This window comes from Bombus pyrosoma, linkage group LG1, assembly GCF_014825855.1.
Source record: "Bombus pyrosoma isolate SC7728 linkage group LG1, ASM1482585v1, whole genome shotgun sequence".
NCBI lineage: Eukaryota > Metazoa > Arthropoda > Insecta > Hymenoptera > Apidae > Bombus > Bombus pyrosoma.
In genome coordinates this window covers 11,946,094-11,964,408 of record NC_057770.1, presented here as the reverse complement: position 1 = coordinate 11,964,408, position 18,315 = coordinate 11,946,094, and the positions used below count along the sequence as shown (strand labels likewise).

At 37.9% G+C, this 18,315-nt stretch overlaps 1 protein-coding gene and 1 long non-coding RNA gene across 4 annotated transcripts in view; both read left to right on the top strand.

The window, feature by feature from the left end:
* Nucleotides 1-18,315, top strand: part of LOC122566990 (rho GTPase-activating protein 7-like) — a 352,400-nt gene that overhangs the window by 58,264 nt on the left and 275,821 nt on the right. The window lies entirely within an intron of this gene.
* Nucleotides 11,543-14,916, top strand: LOC122567077. Its single transcript, XR_006316695.1, has 3 exons — nucleotides 11,543-11,646; nucleotides 11,714-11,846; nucleotides 12,269-14,916. It is a non-coding gene; the product is annotated as an uncharacterized LOC122567077 (long non-coding RNA).

Genomic DNA, 18,315 nt, shown 5'->3' with positions numbered 1-18,315 from the left:
CGAGCGGGAATGTCTCCGGGCATCCTCGTAACTCCTCGCCCGTAACTTTCCTTCCTTGTTCCGCGATAAATAACCGCGCGGTTGGTCGCGCCTCCGCCGCGTGTCTGTCCATGCCGAACCGGGCAGGCTTCTCTTACACCGGAGGAGAGAAAGAGAGAGAGAGAGAGAGAGAGAGAGAGAGAGAGGAGAGAGAAAGAAATACCTTGAAGAGAAGTGGTGGAAGAGAAGAGGGTGGTAAGGCCGTTGGTATCACTCTATCAGCGTTCTCCAGCTTCAGGGTGAGGCGATGTGATCGGATTATGGCTCGCGGACACGCTTTACGCCCGGCGAGAATTTATGCGGCGCTGCATTCGCGAATAATTATGCGGGTCACTCTCGCAAGGATTACGTAAGCCGAACGTTCTTTCATTTTCTACCTGGCTAGGACCTCTCTCTTTCGCCTATCCCTTCGCTCTATTGGAAACAACCGTGTTGTCGTTCTCTCGTTTCCTCCCTTTGTACAGCTACTACACTTCCTCGATCTTTCTAATCGCATTGTTTATCGTTTCGGGGCACGTCTGGTGGTCGCGCTTGGCGGATTCGGTGAACAGAGGGATATCAATGAGCGGGGGCTACCCGTGTCCATTTGTGGGTTTTTCGTGTAGGAGTTCATGGTCCGCTGATTTGCGCCTGCCCGCAGCGAATCGCCGCTTCCTTTTTGCTCCCGCCTTTCTTTGCTCCATTCTCTCGTTGCTATTATGAAACTCTTTTCCATTAAATCTCTTAGAAGTTCCTTGATTGTAGGCAATGGACAGTGGAGAATTTGGTTAGACGGTTCATAGGGTCTAGTTGTAAATGGACGTACCGTGACGGTCAAAAGAAAGTTTAAATAGTAAGCAAGGGGAACTTCAGCATATACCTAGACAAGTATGTATCAATTTTAATCTTTCTTTCATTCGTTATGGAATTTTCTATCCGAAAGTAGATCGAGAGATGCGTAAAACTTTACATTTCTTCGATTTACAAATTTTGAAACAATGTTCGCTTATTTTTAGTTTGATTTATCGAGATGAAAAGTTTTTAGAGACGGTTTTCCCGATAAAAGATGATCGTTGGGAATCTTCGTGCTACGACGAAGAGCAAAAGATCGTGAGGATTTCTTCCGACGAATTCCTCGCTTGTCAAAAGGATAGTTCGAAGGATACGCCTATAAATCGTCGGCACTTTCGCGGGAGAAATCTTAAAATAAGCCCTGGACTCTCGGACCTCTCTCGTTCGGCTCGTTTTGTTTTGAGCCAGCGTTTGTTGAGTCACTAGTACGTTATGCGGCGATAAAGTGTCGCAATACATCAACCTGCAACAAGTTATCGCCGAACAGGCAGTATTTCTGCCGGCGATAATTACTCCTGAACCGGGCATCGTTATTGCTGGGATAGCAATTAGTTCCACATACATGAGCGATTTCTAATTGGAAGTCTATTAAACACGATGCCTGATTATTTTCTTTTTTTTTCTATTCCGTTTTTGTTTTCGTCTAATCAAAACGATATCAGACTTAACTGTGCACTGTCGGGAGTTTCCAAGATGTAAGCAATATTTGTGTATTTTTACGTAACGAGAAGCGATTGAAAGTTCGATAATTTATAAACTGTACGTTCTGTGATTTTATGAGGTAAGTTTTTAGTTATTATTCTTTGATTATGAAATTCTTAGCAAGGTCAAGAGTTGCCACGATTTTTAGGACATTCCCATACCTATGTAGAACTTTGATTTTTTTATCGAAGAAAAATTGTTTCGGCGGCTTTTAATATTGCACTTTTCGCTTTCTACCAAGTCAGGATATTTTTACCATTTTCTATATTTTTATTCTTAATATCGCACTTTGTTATCGCATTATCGTTCATAAAGTCGATCTAGTACCCTATAAAAATGTATTACGAGTTATTTCATCTTGACTTATATTGCTTCTTCAAAACACTAACCTATTTCTGAGACAAGGAACCTCATTCATGCAGTCATTTAGATTACGAGGAAGCTTAGAGTTCATTCCAAAAATAGAACGCTTGTCAATAGGCTAAAGAGCTTTCTGCCAACTCGATTAACTATGTTCTGTTTGCTCCTCTATCTACCATGTCGCGGTAAATTCTTGATCGACCGTGCTTCAATCCAACCTCCTGTTTATCAGGATATGGAGTTAACGGGAATCGTTAATTACGAATCTGTCGCTGATGATCGTTGACATAATTCAATCGATAAGTTCCGAATACATTTTTGGAAAAGCATGTGTATTGCGTGTACGTTCGATCACTTTACCCACGTGTTCTCATTCACTGATTCAGTATTAGGTCATCTAAAATTAGTATTACATACTTCGATCGCAGCCGCTTCATTCAACTCTTTAACATTTTTCTCTAATTATAACGTTCATATAATACTGTATAAAATTAAAAAGCAAAAGAAAGATTTTAATAATCTTCGATCAATAGAAATCTATATTTATTATACGGTGCCCTAGTGTATGTGTACAATATGTACAATACAGTACTTTGACAAATTCTTAACTAACTATATGATGTTCTATGTTAAAAGTGATCTTTATATTACAAATATACCAGAAAAATATATTTGTATTACTAATAAAAAAACTTGTTCCCACAATCCGGAAAACATTCAGTCCTTATCGTACTTATAGAACATCCTGACACAGTTTTCCCAGAAAAAATGTCACAAACTGTATATTATTTGTAGAAATTACTAATTTGAATAAAAGTATTAGATTCCTGGGGAACGGCAAAACACCCAGTTACTCAATCTTGAACGACTTCTCAAACGATCGTAAAACAATTATCAAGGTTGACAGGCGCTTATGAGAGACAAATATCGTACACGGATGTACAACATCGGGGAATCTTGATTATAATATCACCGATTGATTTATATCGTTTACGCGGCACGCTGTGAACGCGCGCGACGCGGATTTTTCTTAAATCGCGAACAAGCCTGCAGATTCCGCGCTATCGCGTTTATAAATCACTCGGTTCCGTCTCGGTGTGCTTCCTAGAACCTGGTCTGGCGAGCCATTGCGTTTTCCATCTGTATCGAAAAGATTTTTCACCCGGTTCCACGGACCAGGCTGCTCTTACTCGCTTGAGCAAGGTGCGAGATGCTTACGGTGGACCATCGATATTTATCGACTACTCTAATGGATATGTATTTATCTCGATACGCAAAGCAGATGGAAAAGTAATAAAAAAGAAAAACGAGATGTTGGTTACAAATTCTACGGATATTTATAAATAATGTAACCACGAACTGCGCGCGCGCTTATCTTGTTTACGAGCACTCGTAATTGCACTAATATTTAACGTCGATAGACAGTTTTAATGCCGTCCTAAGCCGCTTTCTAGGATCCGCTTTGACTCACGTCCAGCTATCATATTTTGTTATGTACCTTTAAAACCTGTCCCCGATGCGGATAGCCGGCCGTTAGAAGAATGAATGGTACCGGCGGATGTTTCCGTTCTTAAAATGAGACATGTTATCGTCCATGAAGAAGTAACGTTCGCGAATAAACGGGTTTCGTAATTGTATTTTTTCCTTACGCGGTGTCATTTATCGCTTTTGGTTATATTATTACCGATGGAAATCGACCTCTTTTTTTTTTTTAATACTAGAGCTACTAAAAAGATGACTAATTACCTTCTAAAAATTGGACGAGCGTGTATTTTTATATAATTTACTATTCTTTATCAGCACCTATACCAAGGTTTCTCCAGTATTCCATTTTTTCTCACATTCTTTATGAAACTCTTATGAATTCAATAGAATTATTCATCAGGAACATACGCTCTGTGAAACTCAATGAGTTCTATTGAATATTATTAATCCTCCCCATCCACGAAAAATATCTCAAAACACCTTGACTGCCGTTTAAAAAAAATCTGCATGACTTTTCAAAAGAAGAATTCTCCAGAATATATCGTTTGCTTTTTGAAAAAAATTACACAAGCTAAAACTTTCGTATCATTAACACCCACACTATACTTGCCCCTCCAATTTCAAGCTACAATCCCATACATCGCATTCTCACGCAGCGCACCCACCAAACCAGTGCAGGATAATACATAAGAGGATAATCCTAACCACCGTTGCAGCTTTCTATTCATAAGTAATTTTTCCATCTAACGTGGGACCGGGGGCGGCGTGCACCGCACGGTGAGAAGTATCGATACTTATCGATAATTCTAATGGGCCTGCCCACCCCGTGATTACGGGGGTCGACGATGAGTTATGACCGCGGGGCGTATCGTCGAGTCCGAGCTGCTTCCACTCGTTTCGTAACACGGTAACGCGCGAATCGTGCCGCAAATTGACCGATTGGAACTCGGCTAGCAGGTATAACGGCTACTCGGCGTCGATCGATCGATCGGAATCGATCCTTGCGCTCTCCTACACATGCGCACGGGCCACGAATGCATACCAGAGGGCAGCCGCGTGATCGAGTCTGAAATCGCTCTGCACGTGCTACGTTGTCCGTGAACGCGTTCCAGCTGAGATTGAATTACCTGCCCCATAAGAGATAACACGTAAACCCTGGTTTTCGTGGATTACACTGATGATCCAGACGTTCATGGTTCGCGATTAAATGGATTCATGGCTTCAATCTTCGATCTCCGAGAATTTTTATTATCATATCTTTGAAAGGGTGGAAATGTAAAGGTACGAAATAGCTTTGATATCAAAGTGGAAGTACAGTCGTGTGGGTGTACTATCCCTTAATATAATATAATATATCAAGGAATAATTGACGGTTTTTTTTATCGAGAGTTCCTTAAATATATTCTATGTTTTTGTACTGCTGTACTAAGTTGTTATGTTGTATTATTGCAGTAAATATGTTACTTTGCCTTATCTGCTTGGTATTTTAGTAGAGACATTTTTTTCACAAAACTTTCGTGGACGAATGTTACAGTTAACATTTTTATCGAGTTGGATTAAAAGTTAAATAATTTGAGGAACGTAAAACAAAAAGAATATCGGCTAAAGAATTTACTTTTCCTTTCGTACACCAGAGACAGAGATTCCTTTCGCTTACAGTTTCCATGAATTTATGCAGTAAGATAATCACGAAGCAACGCGAAGTTTAACCTCTATCCGCCATTAAATATCCAGTTTCTTTTGTCACGCAAATCACGGAGGCACGGTTCACGAATGTTTGAAACACGGCTAGTTCGGGCTGTTACTTTCACACGTAATACGCAGAAAATCCGACGTAGAGCCCCAAAGACCACGGCACTAAATCAGTGTATAAGGAGGACATTGCGTAAGAACACCTTGCTTCTCAACGACATAATTTCATCACGATTTACTACGTGTTGCCTTGTGACCAGCCATGTTAGTATGTTAAAACGACCACGTCTTGCCGCCAACGGTAGGCTTCGGTTAGTTCAGAGTTTCGTGAAAAAGATCGCTCGGTGGGCCCTGTAATCGGATCAGCCAAGAGGATGCCTCGGAAAACCGACAACGAGAACTCGTTGCGTGTTCCTGGGGATTAGGAACGATGTACGTTCGGCTTACCGTGTGTACTAGCCATGTTTACAGGAGTCTGTGCTTGAAATTTTGAGAGGAAAGAGAATATTAATTTTTATGTAAATTTATATTTCAATAACGATCTAAGCATTTGTAAAAACTATGTGCAAGAATTAGAAGAGGATCACGATGTATTAAGAATCGTATCTACGTGTTGCTCTTTATGCTTTCATAAAAAATTCTAAGAAATTTGCTAGGAATCTATATAAATCGGAATTTGGAATTCAATAAAAGCAAATCTCACAGCTAATTCTGTAATTTTGCTCAGATTACTTGAAGGTAATTGTAAGTGACGACTTTCACAGATCATTTGCAACGCGTTTATCGTGTTGAAGGAGCGTAGGTATAAGCTGAAAATCGTCGGTATATTCGAAGCGCTCTTGGCGACGAACTAGAACGACCGACAATCTCGATTGGCACGGTAACGTTGCACCGTTATGTCATAAATAATTGGTCACGATCGTGCTATCACCAAATCCGCTCTAGACCCTTCCGTTCGGTTCACGGTTATGATATTTTTGTATAAGTTTGAACAACCTTGATGATAATATTGTCAAATTGGGAAGATGATTGTCATTCTAGTACTAGTCGTGATTTTCCTTTCGAATCGTCTAGTAATAATTACTTTGGTTCATACATTTTTGTTACTACGATTTCTTTTTTTTTCTTTTTTGCTGCTGTATCTATATTTAATTCGATAATTACAAAGATAACAGCTGATTGATACTTATCGGATGATCTACTTATTACGGAAAGTAAACTGGATGTCTTTTTATATTTCTGTCATTAATCATTTTCCTATCGACGATAAAGTTAGTCGTTCGTAAAAGGAAAAATACGCGATAGATATGAGATAAATAGAGATATATAAACGCATAAAACTTGCTTTTATACATTTTGACACATTTATTACACATTTTAATCTCTTTATTACGTATATTAAACTCTTATATCGACTATACAACAAATATTTCTTTTCTCAAACGTACGATCAATCCACGCATCTCTTCATAGCTTCAAACTTAATTTCAGTTCATCTTACTTATTGGACACAAATGGGTCATCTGGAAATTAAACTAATCGACTCCATCAAGATCAAGCATTTGATTTCTAAAAAGCAAAACATTAATCATGTGTAGTCCGATACTAAAATTAAGAAATCTTCACAGGACGTAGCATATCACTGTAGCATTTGAATGACTCAAATGATCATCCGACACCCTAAATACCACTTGACTCGACTAATCCATCGATCTCTCCGTTCAAAGATCTTCCACATCGAAGAATCTCTCTCCCTAATAAAACTCCCGTCACAATAATTCCTGGATCATTAAGGACGAACATTGTACATAAATCGTTCTCATTAGAAGCCAAATCAGATATCGGGGTCTTCGATCATCGGTCGCTATCGGGCCGCGTCCATCGGACCCACGGCGGCGGGTAGGAAAGAACTAGGAGAGGCTGGCGTACGAGTAAATTTCCCTCTCATTAAAATCCTTTAATTGCCGGTCAAAGTGAGCACTAATCGGTTCCTATCTTCCTGTGCGCCGCCCTGAAGGGAAGACCGCCTCGACTAGGTATTGAAGACGGTTAAAGAGGACACAGAGGCGAGGGGCACACTGGTAAAAAGGTAAACACGACCAAAACAATCAGCACGGCGCTAATAGGCATAATTACTGGCTGTACGGATCGAGCCTGCCAACGACTATCCATCTATTCGTGGCTTGATCCGCACGAATGCAAAGCACGCCTTTGCGGACCCTCCTTGCGATTCAACACCAGGAGTAACTTCGAAGAAGACTACGAAGGCTAGAGTCGGTCCATTTCTTTGTCGACAGGAGAGAAGCTTGATATACAAAGTAAAATCTTTCGAGTTAATCGTTGAGAAACGTAGGAAATTTTTCGGAGAATCTATTAAAATAGAGCATTTTTAGATTGGTGCGTATGAACTACCAAGAAAAAAAAAAAGAAAGGACCAAGGGAAAAAATATAAGTCATGGAAATTTATTGTGCGAGCGCTATATTAGAGGCTATTGATTTGATCTGTTTATTTTCACACTAAAGCGCCAAGAACTTGGATTGAAAAGAATTCCAGCAATTTGATGATACATTTAAAAAATAGCTGACAAAGTATAGGTGTTAGAAGCTTTTAGTTTATCGGTTTTAGATAAAAAGCATTCTCGTTCGATGTTATATACTTTGTATTTTATGTCTAAACTGTGAATGTTTAGGCAAATTTGTATTTGTGTAAACAGCTAAAAAATAGAATCTAAATGGAGTCTTTGATCATGTAAATATTACAATGAATACTTTCTTCTGAATATCTTGTTTACATCTATTGTATATATACATTCTGAATATTTATGTGTATTTAAAGTTTCCACAAATGCATAAACGTGCGCAGCCTATTTATTTCATGCTAGTTATAAAAAAATTTTGGAAATATTGGTTCCATAAAATTCAACATTCCACGGAATTAATTTTCTAATTCGCGCATTGTGATGACTAAAGGAATTGTTCGTGAACGGTTAACGTTTTTCATACAAAGTAGTAAACACGTAGAAGGAAGTACATTGGCGAAGAGTAAAGTATAAACATGGATCGTGTCGCGTCGTGCGCTACCGATTATCAGTACGTGTAATTACTTTTCATGGCCGTCGACTCATTATGCAGGCCTGCGGGAACTTATTTGTTTTACTACAACCGACCAATTATGCAATTATCTTCTTGTCCTCTTGTTAGGAATGGCTTTTGCTTCGCGGGAAACAGGTTCGTGATAATGCTCTTAACGTTAGCGGTAACGTAATATCGATCGCTTTAATGCTGGCGTTTCGCTATTTTTTATTAGTCAGAAAAGAAGACGCTCGGTAGAGAGAAAGCGCAGAGGTAATAGAATGCGTAAGAAAGGACAAATTGTATTTTAGAAGATGTTACGAAATCGATGGTACAATTCAAAGGAGAATAATTTTGTATGAAAGACGATGTCATAGATATGGAAAGATCGTGAAATGTGGAAAAAACGGGGAAAAGAAGAACTAGAAGGGAGAAGAAGTGGAAAGCGAAAAGTTAAAAAACAGACAAAAAAAAGAAAGCGTGTGGAAGGCGTGTATTCACGTACATTTTTTATGAACATCCCTACACATCATTGTAAGGCATATCGTAAAGTTAGCAAACAAAAATCTCACGAAACAAGTTCCTGAAAAATAATTTTCCGAAATTATTTTTGTGTACTATTGTAACCGGGAGACATTTGAAATATGTTATTTAAAGTAAAACCGTTACAAAGAAACAGAGATATCTATGTGTTTTTACACGTATTATTTACATACTATTATTAAAGTTTATTTGTTAATAATGTTTATATGTTTTACACATATTATTCGCATATTATTAACAGATATTGTTCATAACGAAATAAATGAACAATAAAACAACTCAACCTCGAAACAAATGCATTTAGATTAATCTGTCTCTCAAATACAGAACGCTAGTTCATTGAAACTATTGTTTTCAAGCTTGAAGCAAAGAGATAACCTCCGGTTGACAGCGGAACGGAAGAAGTATCATTTCTTTTACATGCATAACCACGAACGTCGCCGCGTCGCGTCGCGCCGGGACAAATAAATCGCCAAATAACCCTAATAAACCCGTCGATTTTATTATCGACGTCCGCTCTTATTCAGCGTGTCGTTTGGCTCGCTCATTGTCCGGGTGAAACCGCGTATTTATCGTCTTAGGAATCCTTGGCGGAGTTTTACGATGCGCGGATATATTGCGAGAAGCGGTCGAGAGCGAGCGAACTACGAGCGATCGAACAGCCAGATCCCGAATTCGCACGCCAGAATTTTTATCACGCCGCGCCGCCCCGGAACGCTTGAGAGAGCTTGAATCAGCTCGATACATTTGCATCGTAGCCGTGCGCCTTTAAATAGAACGCTCTCGAACCAACCAACGAACCTTCTCTATAAATCTGCCCCGATAAGAACTTTCGTCATTGCCACGCCGATCAGCTTTTTTTCTTCTCCTGCCTCGAAGCAGGAGCGCCTCGAACGAATTTAAACACGTGCTCAACCCTTCCAGTTACACCACTTCTGTTTCTCACGATGATTATGCACAGACTGGATAAGAAAGGAGATAATTGTTGCATGCAAATTTCGTACGAATTTTCACGCGAGCTAAGGCGAGGCGAAGAGAATTAGAAGGTGGAATGGAAAGTTCCCGGTGACTATGTGTTTAACACGTAATTGCTCGTTGGCTGCTCCAACAACGACAACTGTGCTATTAGAGCAGGTTATTATACAAACTATTTGCATAGGATTTCTTAGCTTAAATTAAATTTGAAGTTAGCGAGTTAAAACGAGTTTAGGTAATTTCGCTTCTCACGAGATTTCTATTGGCATGTTAGGTGATCCTGTCGATCACTGGAATGAAATTTCTGTACTTATATAAGTCCGGTATCTGTTGGGTTAGATTTTATACACGTAAATCATTCCACTCATCTAGTATATAATAAAGATCGCTATCTAGTTAGGCAGTAACTTATATGCAACTCATAAACAAGAATTACTTCTTAGGAAATTGTCGTAAATATTATCCGCTCATCTATTTCATTTTCTCTATTCTAATCCTTGGATGACTTTCTCAAACGTTTCATCTAAATGTCTGAATAATTCATACCTTATAACAATTAATCTAACGGTATCAAACTGCATCTTATGTTGCATTTACGTAAATCATTTTACATCTTATTGTTAGAATATGATTAGTGGACACGTGCATCATCTCACGTAGAATGATCATTCGATTCGCGGTATGCGGAGTGTTTTGTAATTGATTGTGCAAATGGGTATTCTACATAAAAAGATATTACTCGATATAATAAATACAAATAGAAATAGAAATATTAACCTAGATGGAAATTTATTACCCATTTCTACTCCAAAACTAGCGTTACTATAGCGATGTTCATAACAATTATTCCTTGCATTGTTTTCACAAATAGAAAGGAGACTACATATATTATCAATATCCTCTTTATTTTCAAGATAAAATTCTTGATTTCTCTTTTATATGTAATATAACAACATAATACAAATTTATCATTTTAGAAAATACATTTTTAACAAATCTTATACATAAAAGTTCACATTCGTATAATTAGACTCAATCGGTAGACTTCAACAAATGGAACGCTAAGAAGTTTTTCCAAAAATTGCAGTTTTATTATAGTTATTTATTATAGAATCATCTAGTTATGAGACAGCATATATAGAAAAAATCGTGTCAAAATCGCGTGACACGGACGTGGCTTCTTCCAACATTCGCGATAACGTGTAAACGCGTTCACAGACTGACACGTGCGAGGGTGAAACACGCCAAAGTTCGCGGACGCACGTGTGTTACACGCACGCGGGATGTTGTCGGACGCTCGTAAACCGGAGCTTTACTGCGTTTTGCGTGCAGTATTTAAACCTGAATTTATACCCTGTCAGGACTCATTTATGCGTTGCGGCTGCCCGTAACGACCGCGCCTCGTCGTTGTTGCATTTGGTAATGCGCGTAATTAGATAGTAATTAGCCATATGGTCGTGAATATTCGGGTCTGAATTTTACTATACGTTCTTGACACAACTAGTAGCCAATGTGTTCTATATAAATTTTAGTTAAATTCCTAGGTTGAATTTTGATGGTAGTTAACGATGTTTATGTATCGCCGATTCATTGGAAGTCTATTCTGATCGCGGATTTTCAGTGAAAGGTGAATAACGGTTGCATCCGAGCTGGATGTGTTTGGATGACATGAATGGAAGGCTGACTGTGCTTTCTAGTCGATGAAAGCGATTAAATTGACGATTTTCCGGTTAACCGCCTTTTTACGGGTGTGGATCGAATCAATATGATTCGCGTGTAGATGGATAATTAATTTTGAATTGGAAAAACGGTCAACGATGTTCTAGATGAACGATTTTACGGGAAATAAACTCACATCTTAATAAAAACGTTAAGCACGAGATACATACCACTTCTTTAGAGTATAAAACTCCAAATTTACACGCTTTCTGAGAAAGACACCTAAAGGTTTGTGGATTCTATCTTTTTTAAACTAACTAATTAAGAAAATATTAAGCTTCGTTCAATATTCCAGAGCCGTAAAAGGAAAGGATGTGTGTAATTTAAACAGATACATACTTGAACGGTGAAAGTTGAAAATGATTGGACACAATGTTCCATGAAATTACATTAAGCCTCGATTAAAAATCTTAAAATATTTCAAAAAGGTAAGAGAAAAAATGTTAACTATATGTTGTTTTCCCAAAAAATTTCTCACATAGCCGTAACATAATTTTAATATCTATTTACTACCAAAATAAATATATCATACCTCCTCTATTAAACCTCACTACTCTCTACCACGCGAAAATATCGTACCTTAGTCCAGAAAAAGGGTTTATAAACGGACCGCTCTTAACCAGCTCTTAGCCGACGCGACCCATCGGCGGGTCGCACGTGTCTGTTCCGTGAAGCGGCGTGTCCCATCGGCGGGTCACACGTGTCTGTCTCGAGGGACGGCGATGGGTCACACATGTATTTCACAAAATAGATAGTGACCCAGCGCCGCCCCACGAAGCAGACAGTGAATTCGGGCGCCGCCCCACGGAGGAAACCATGAATATCGGCGCCAGCGTCAACGTGTTTAAAGGTGTCGGCGCAATTCCAACGATGTTGCCCCATGGCCTGCAGGCATCCTCGTCCTGGTTATCCGTATCCGCGAAACACCTGAACGGGTACGTTTCATCGGGAACGTGCTCCTGTTTCTGCATTATTCTACACATTACTGTGCACGGGTCTCGCCGATTAACATACGTGTACACGTTGGCGATGTGTTTGCGTGCAAGTTGGCGAGGCTGATTCAACGTGAAATTGGGTCGTTCGCTGGGCGTGAAATAAGAAGAGCACGAGTTTTGACCGGGAAGGAAGGAGATCGTGGAAAAAGAAGCCGAGATTCGTGTCGACCAGAGAAGCAACGATAGCTCGAGATTTATGCGGACTACTCGTGTAGCCTTCGAACGATTGATATTTACCGACAAGCTTAACCCTTTGTACTTCACATATGGATACCATAGCGGCAGAATTAATTTTCGTTGAACTAACATCGATAATTAGACTGCCGATTCCTAGATAAAAATGTAAAAATAAAGATTAGAATTGATAATTTAAAGATACGAAAATACATAAAATGCATATAATATACAAATTATATAATTATATAATTGTACATACGTATAACATATCCAAAGTAGAGTATTCGTCATCATGTGCCTTTGTAATTCTTACAAATAATCGTTGTAAATTCATGTTTTATACGAAGCCAGGAAGTATCCTACTACTTATGAACGGAATTATATAATCAGAATCATTCTTTATTTTAGTGACTAAGGGAGTAGACTGTATAGAACAATAAAAGCGTTTTCGTGGTCGAGAACAGAGATACGGCCACAAATGGTTACAATTGAAGTAAACGAGGAATCGTCCGAGTCCCGAGGGAATAATGAATGTTGTTAGGGAACTACTGAAAGCCGATGCAGACGTTCGGTCAGATAACCGTGAGGTCGTTGATTAACGCGGTCTGAAGATAAGGGATAATTAAGCGAGAGATCGGGCGTCGACGATGGGATATTTTCGGTCGTAGATAGAGATACGTCGATGGACATTATTGTGGCCCGTGAAGAAAACTAGCTGGGCGGCTTGGAATGACGGATGGCCTGTTGAAGTATCGTGCAGCGTTTTGGAGACTCAGAATGGCGTTATCGACGGCAGAATGAATAGGATTAATTGTGAGTCGTAATTATGCGAAATGTTTGGTGTTTTGAGCGTGAGTTGGAACACTGAGGAGCGCTGTTATTGTGTAGGATTTTAGAATGTGGAGCTTTATCGAAAATGTACCCTTTCAAGAGGTAGAGATACCAATACGAAGAAGATGATAAAACTTTAATTTTCTTTGAGTCTCAGAACGGTAGATAGGAGATTGTTACCAAAGAAAACAGAATGATCCAAGATATATCTTTTATGGTTAAAAATTAACTGAAATAAATATTACAAAAATACTTTAAAGATAAGCAAGGGATACATTTTCTTATGTAGTATCGTAAGAAGTAACGAGAAACATAGTTACAGATAATCCAAAGTATTCTAAGTCTACGATATAGGCGATAAATGACTGCAGACAGGAAAAAAAACTTTATCTATATCTTTTACAGTAAATAATCTATAAGTAAGACGTTATAACATTTTTGAAACGGAAAGTAGCGCTATAAGTGAAAACAACGGAATTGATTTTAAATGAGCGATAGAGGAGTGACATTTCTATCCGGTCGTAGCTATCGATAATAGAGGGTTTGAATAATAATTGCCATCGAATGGATGCAGGGTGAAGAACAATCTATCGTATAATGAGCAAGGAAAGCGGGGCTTAAGTGTATCAATACATAATGATTGGTGTCAAGTGAAAAGTGTTGCTGCATCGTGATCGTTTATCACTATAATCGTATATTTTAATGTACAGCTCAGTTACAATAGAATTGTACAGTGAATATAATGGCCACGTATGTCGAAGCGTATCATTTCATAATTCACGGTTTCTTTAAATTAGCAGCCGATAAGTATTACATATATCGAACAGTGTCGTGGGATTTCAATCAGAAGGCTATAATGTAATATTTTAATCTTGCACTACTGAAACGTTGCTTCAAAATGATTTTTAGAAAGTTGATATGTGTAATTGTCATGAAATTTAAATTAACCATGGCGCCGTATAATTTGAAAACTACATAGTTATTTACACGATACAAAAATTATTTGATATTTTTATTGTTATAAAACTGTATTGTTTTATCATTGTAGCATTACTGTATCATCGAGTAAATCATTCATAGTAGCAATTATTTTGCAGTTTCCTTATTTATTAGAATGAAACAATTGTTATCGGTATGTACATAGAAAAATTCGTACTATGTGTCTCTATTATGGTATACCATAATCACGTTTGATAAACGCTGGAACGATTATATCAAGTCATTCACAGTTAATTCGAGAATCTATCGATTGAAAATTACAGCATAGGTTAATGGCGAAAGATTTTGCAACTCGAAGCATTCATTTGTGAGCCGTTGATCGCAATCTTTGTTTACGCCTCCACAATCGTTCTACGATTGCCTTTCACGATACCATTTCACATATACGATATAGTAATGGGATTTACGATTCCTATATATAACCTATATATTGTCTGACCCACCTCTTCTCGATCCTGGATTAAAAGCGACGTGAAAACTTTTACTTGCTTTCTTCATTAAGAAATTCTTTAATTTCACGATATTTTAAGAAATTATATTTCTTGTAGGAATATTTTAAGAATATTTTAAGAAGTTATGTTTCTTGAAATTATATTCTTGTGTGAAAAATTCATTATTCCTACTCGTTAATTTTTACAAGAATCTGCTCCAAGATAATTTAACATATCGGAGAAAGTTCTCGAGTCTTTTCATCAATTCTTTTTTGTACTAAATATTTGTAACTTCAATAAAGGTTTGTTTTAGCTGCACAAGTGCATTTAGATTGTAAACTCTTATATAAATAGTTTTCTAATTTTTATAATTACAACTTTATTGTAACTTCTTTATCGATCTTCCTAAACAGTTCCAACAAATCATTAACACCTTGTATTTATTAATATTTAATGTGTCACTAATCTCCATTTACATATAAATGATATAAATGAAAGTAAATATACTAAAAGCAATAGAAATCAATATATCTATTGAACATCGGGCGTCACTATCGTTCAATGATTCTTTAACAACATAAAATTGTCTTGCGATTATTATGATAGAGACTCGTCGCCGATTATCTGAACAAATTATCTGAATTATAAGTAACGATAGCGGATGTTCACACTTTCAAATCTTATAAATCAAAGACAAGGGAAGAAAACAAAAGGAAACACGAGAAAATAATTTCTCTAAGGCACAACTCGATTATCCGTCGTTTCCTTAATTATTAAGACTAACGACGAAGATATTGCTCAATCGATTCAAGATTGCAGGCAGGCCCTCTAATTATTATTACGAAGGCGTTGCTCGTTAATCCATCGAGCGTACGATCGCGAGTCCTTTGTTTTCTTCCGCGACACGACCGAAGATTGCTCAACCATCCGTAATCGTGTTCTGTTATTATAAAGTGTTCCCTTTTCCGTCTTCGATCCGCATCCTTGCACGATCCGTGAAAAATCGATCGATTCACGAACGAAGCGAAATTGCACAATTTTATTGGAAATCGTTACCTAGGGAGTTAATTAACAGTGCAAAATCGCGGAAGAAAAGTAGATAAATGTTACGTAAGCTTCTGTATGGAAAATGTGGACATTGCTTACGTACAAATATGTACTAATTGGACTAGAAACAACCGTGATATTAATTTAAAAATTATGCAGTTTGTGATTTAAAAGAAACGAAAGAAAGAGACTTTTGTAGGATATGCTTCATTGCATAATTTAAGTAGAGACAAACAGTGTCTACACAGACCCGTACGTACAATTCATTAGATATATATCTTTCTCAAATTGTGTATTTCACACTCCGGTAATTTTCACTTGCGTCATAATTTACTGATTAATAATATTAATGAATTGACAAGTGACAAGCTGTAGGTTGTGTTTACCCTTGTCGCATATAATTTTCTGACGAATACATAGTCAGACGGTTTGTAATTTTTAAAATCCATCATGAAAATTTACTTATTTCAACACTTCAATTATCATAGCGGTTAAATCGACCAGCCCGTAATGTTTCATAGAAATTTTTTCATAGCCGTAAGAAAAATCTACATGAATTTAAGAAAAAAAGCACTTGATCTTAAGCAATCAACTCGTAATTATAGAACCAAAATCCAAAATAAATACTCCTGTCGTGAAAACACTTTCTATCCACTCTGTACATACGCAGAAGTCAATGACACTCAGAATCCAGACGGGAGATTAACAAGTTGGCACGTTTTCTGAATCGGAGGAATTACAACTCTTGTTGCCAAATATCGTCGCTTCGGAGAAGTTGCGAAGGCGTGACTAATTATGACAGACGAGAATTCACGTGATAAATCATGCATCGTGTGCAGCATGTCGGGTTCGAGAAAAATGGTAGAAAATGTGGTTGACCATTCGATGGACGAAAAAGGGAGATCGAGAGAGGAACCTGCTTGACTTCGTTTGTCCGCTTGTCACTTCGGTTTATAGTCGACTCATACAAAATGTTCAACTTGAGTCGTTGAAGCGCACCGCGCAATCGAAACGTCAACGTTCGATCAACACCGGCTGACAGCTTGTTTAATTTCGCGTTTTCGTTGATCATGAATTCACGCCGCTATCGGCCCGTTGGTAGTTAATAATAACGCCGCGGGATGTTGCCGAAATTGTTACGTAACCGCGAAAATACTGCTAAAGTACGAAACACGCCGACCGCCCTGGTGTAAATGATGACAATTGGCAAGTTATTACAGTCGAATGACTTTTAATTACACGAGGAATGCGAAACATTGAGTAAGATTAAGGCTGGACATAATGCTCCTGTTAATGTCGAGATGCAAATAAGTGTCTTCGAGTAATTATGTTCATATTTTGGTAAAGGAATTTGCACGCTTTCGAAAGTTGTAAAATATGCAGATTAAGATTGAATTTGGTTCTTGCTAAAGGGTAAATTAATATAGAATATCCTTTATATTAATGGAATTGCATATATGGTTGTTGCAATAAGCAGATAGTTCCACTTTCCGGTAATTTGAATAATCCAACAAAAAATAACTAAAAACCAAGCAATTTTTCAGACCCGTTGTCATAATCAACGAATTCGTAGTAATGATAATTCGTACTAATAAACTTTTATAATTTCACACACGAAACTTTTAAAGACCTTTCTTTGTTTTCCAATAAAGACGATTTAAATATTGAAGCTGCTTGCTTGTTGTATGCTGTTGACTCTTCGATTGTCGATGGAGTAATTTCATTAATTTCGAGACAGTTTTAACGATATATCTTTATATTTTTGAATTATATAAGTAAACACGCCATTTGTACCGATCGAAATGACGAAATCCTTTAACGACCGCATTCTTGAAATCGCTTGTTTCTCTCGACCCCCTGCGATCTCCACGAATCACCTGCATAATACACCGTTTCTTTCAAGACCAGAAAGTAGCGTCTCTAATGGAGCGGCATCCGATCAACCGAGATGCTGGGTTTCCTCAATTACCGTGATTAACCATGGAGTTGCCCAATGGCTACGTAAGTCTGCGAAACCGTAACTAATTATTATAAACACGATGATTATTAACTACTGATTACACGTCGCAGTAGTGCATATGACGGCGTTTGTAACCGTTCGAGGAAAACTGATACGTCGATGTTTTAACATATTACATGTATAGTAAACTACATCATGCTACATACTACATCCTTACATTTTTGTGAGTACGTTTGCGGTTTGGGAATTTTTAGACGTTCTCGAGACATGCGAGCGTTCCTTCCATTCGTTGTATCAACGAGAGTTCATCACCCTCTCGTTGGACAATTTTGTTGCTTCAATGATCATCTAACGATCTGTTGTTTCTTTACAACCTCGATGAACATTTTGTGCTGTGGTCGCTATAAACATAGTTTTCTACAGGGAAGTTGAACCGTTTTTCTCTCTTCTCTCACGG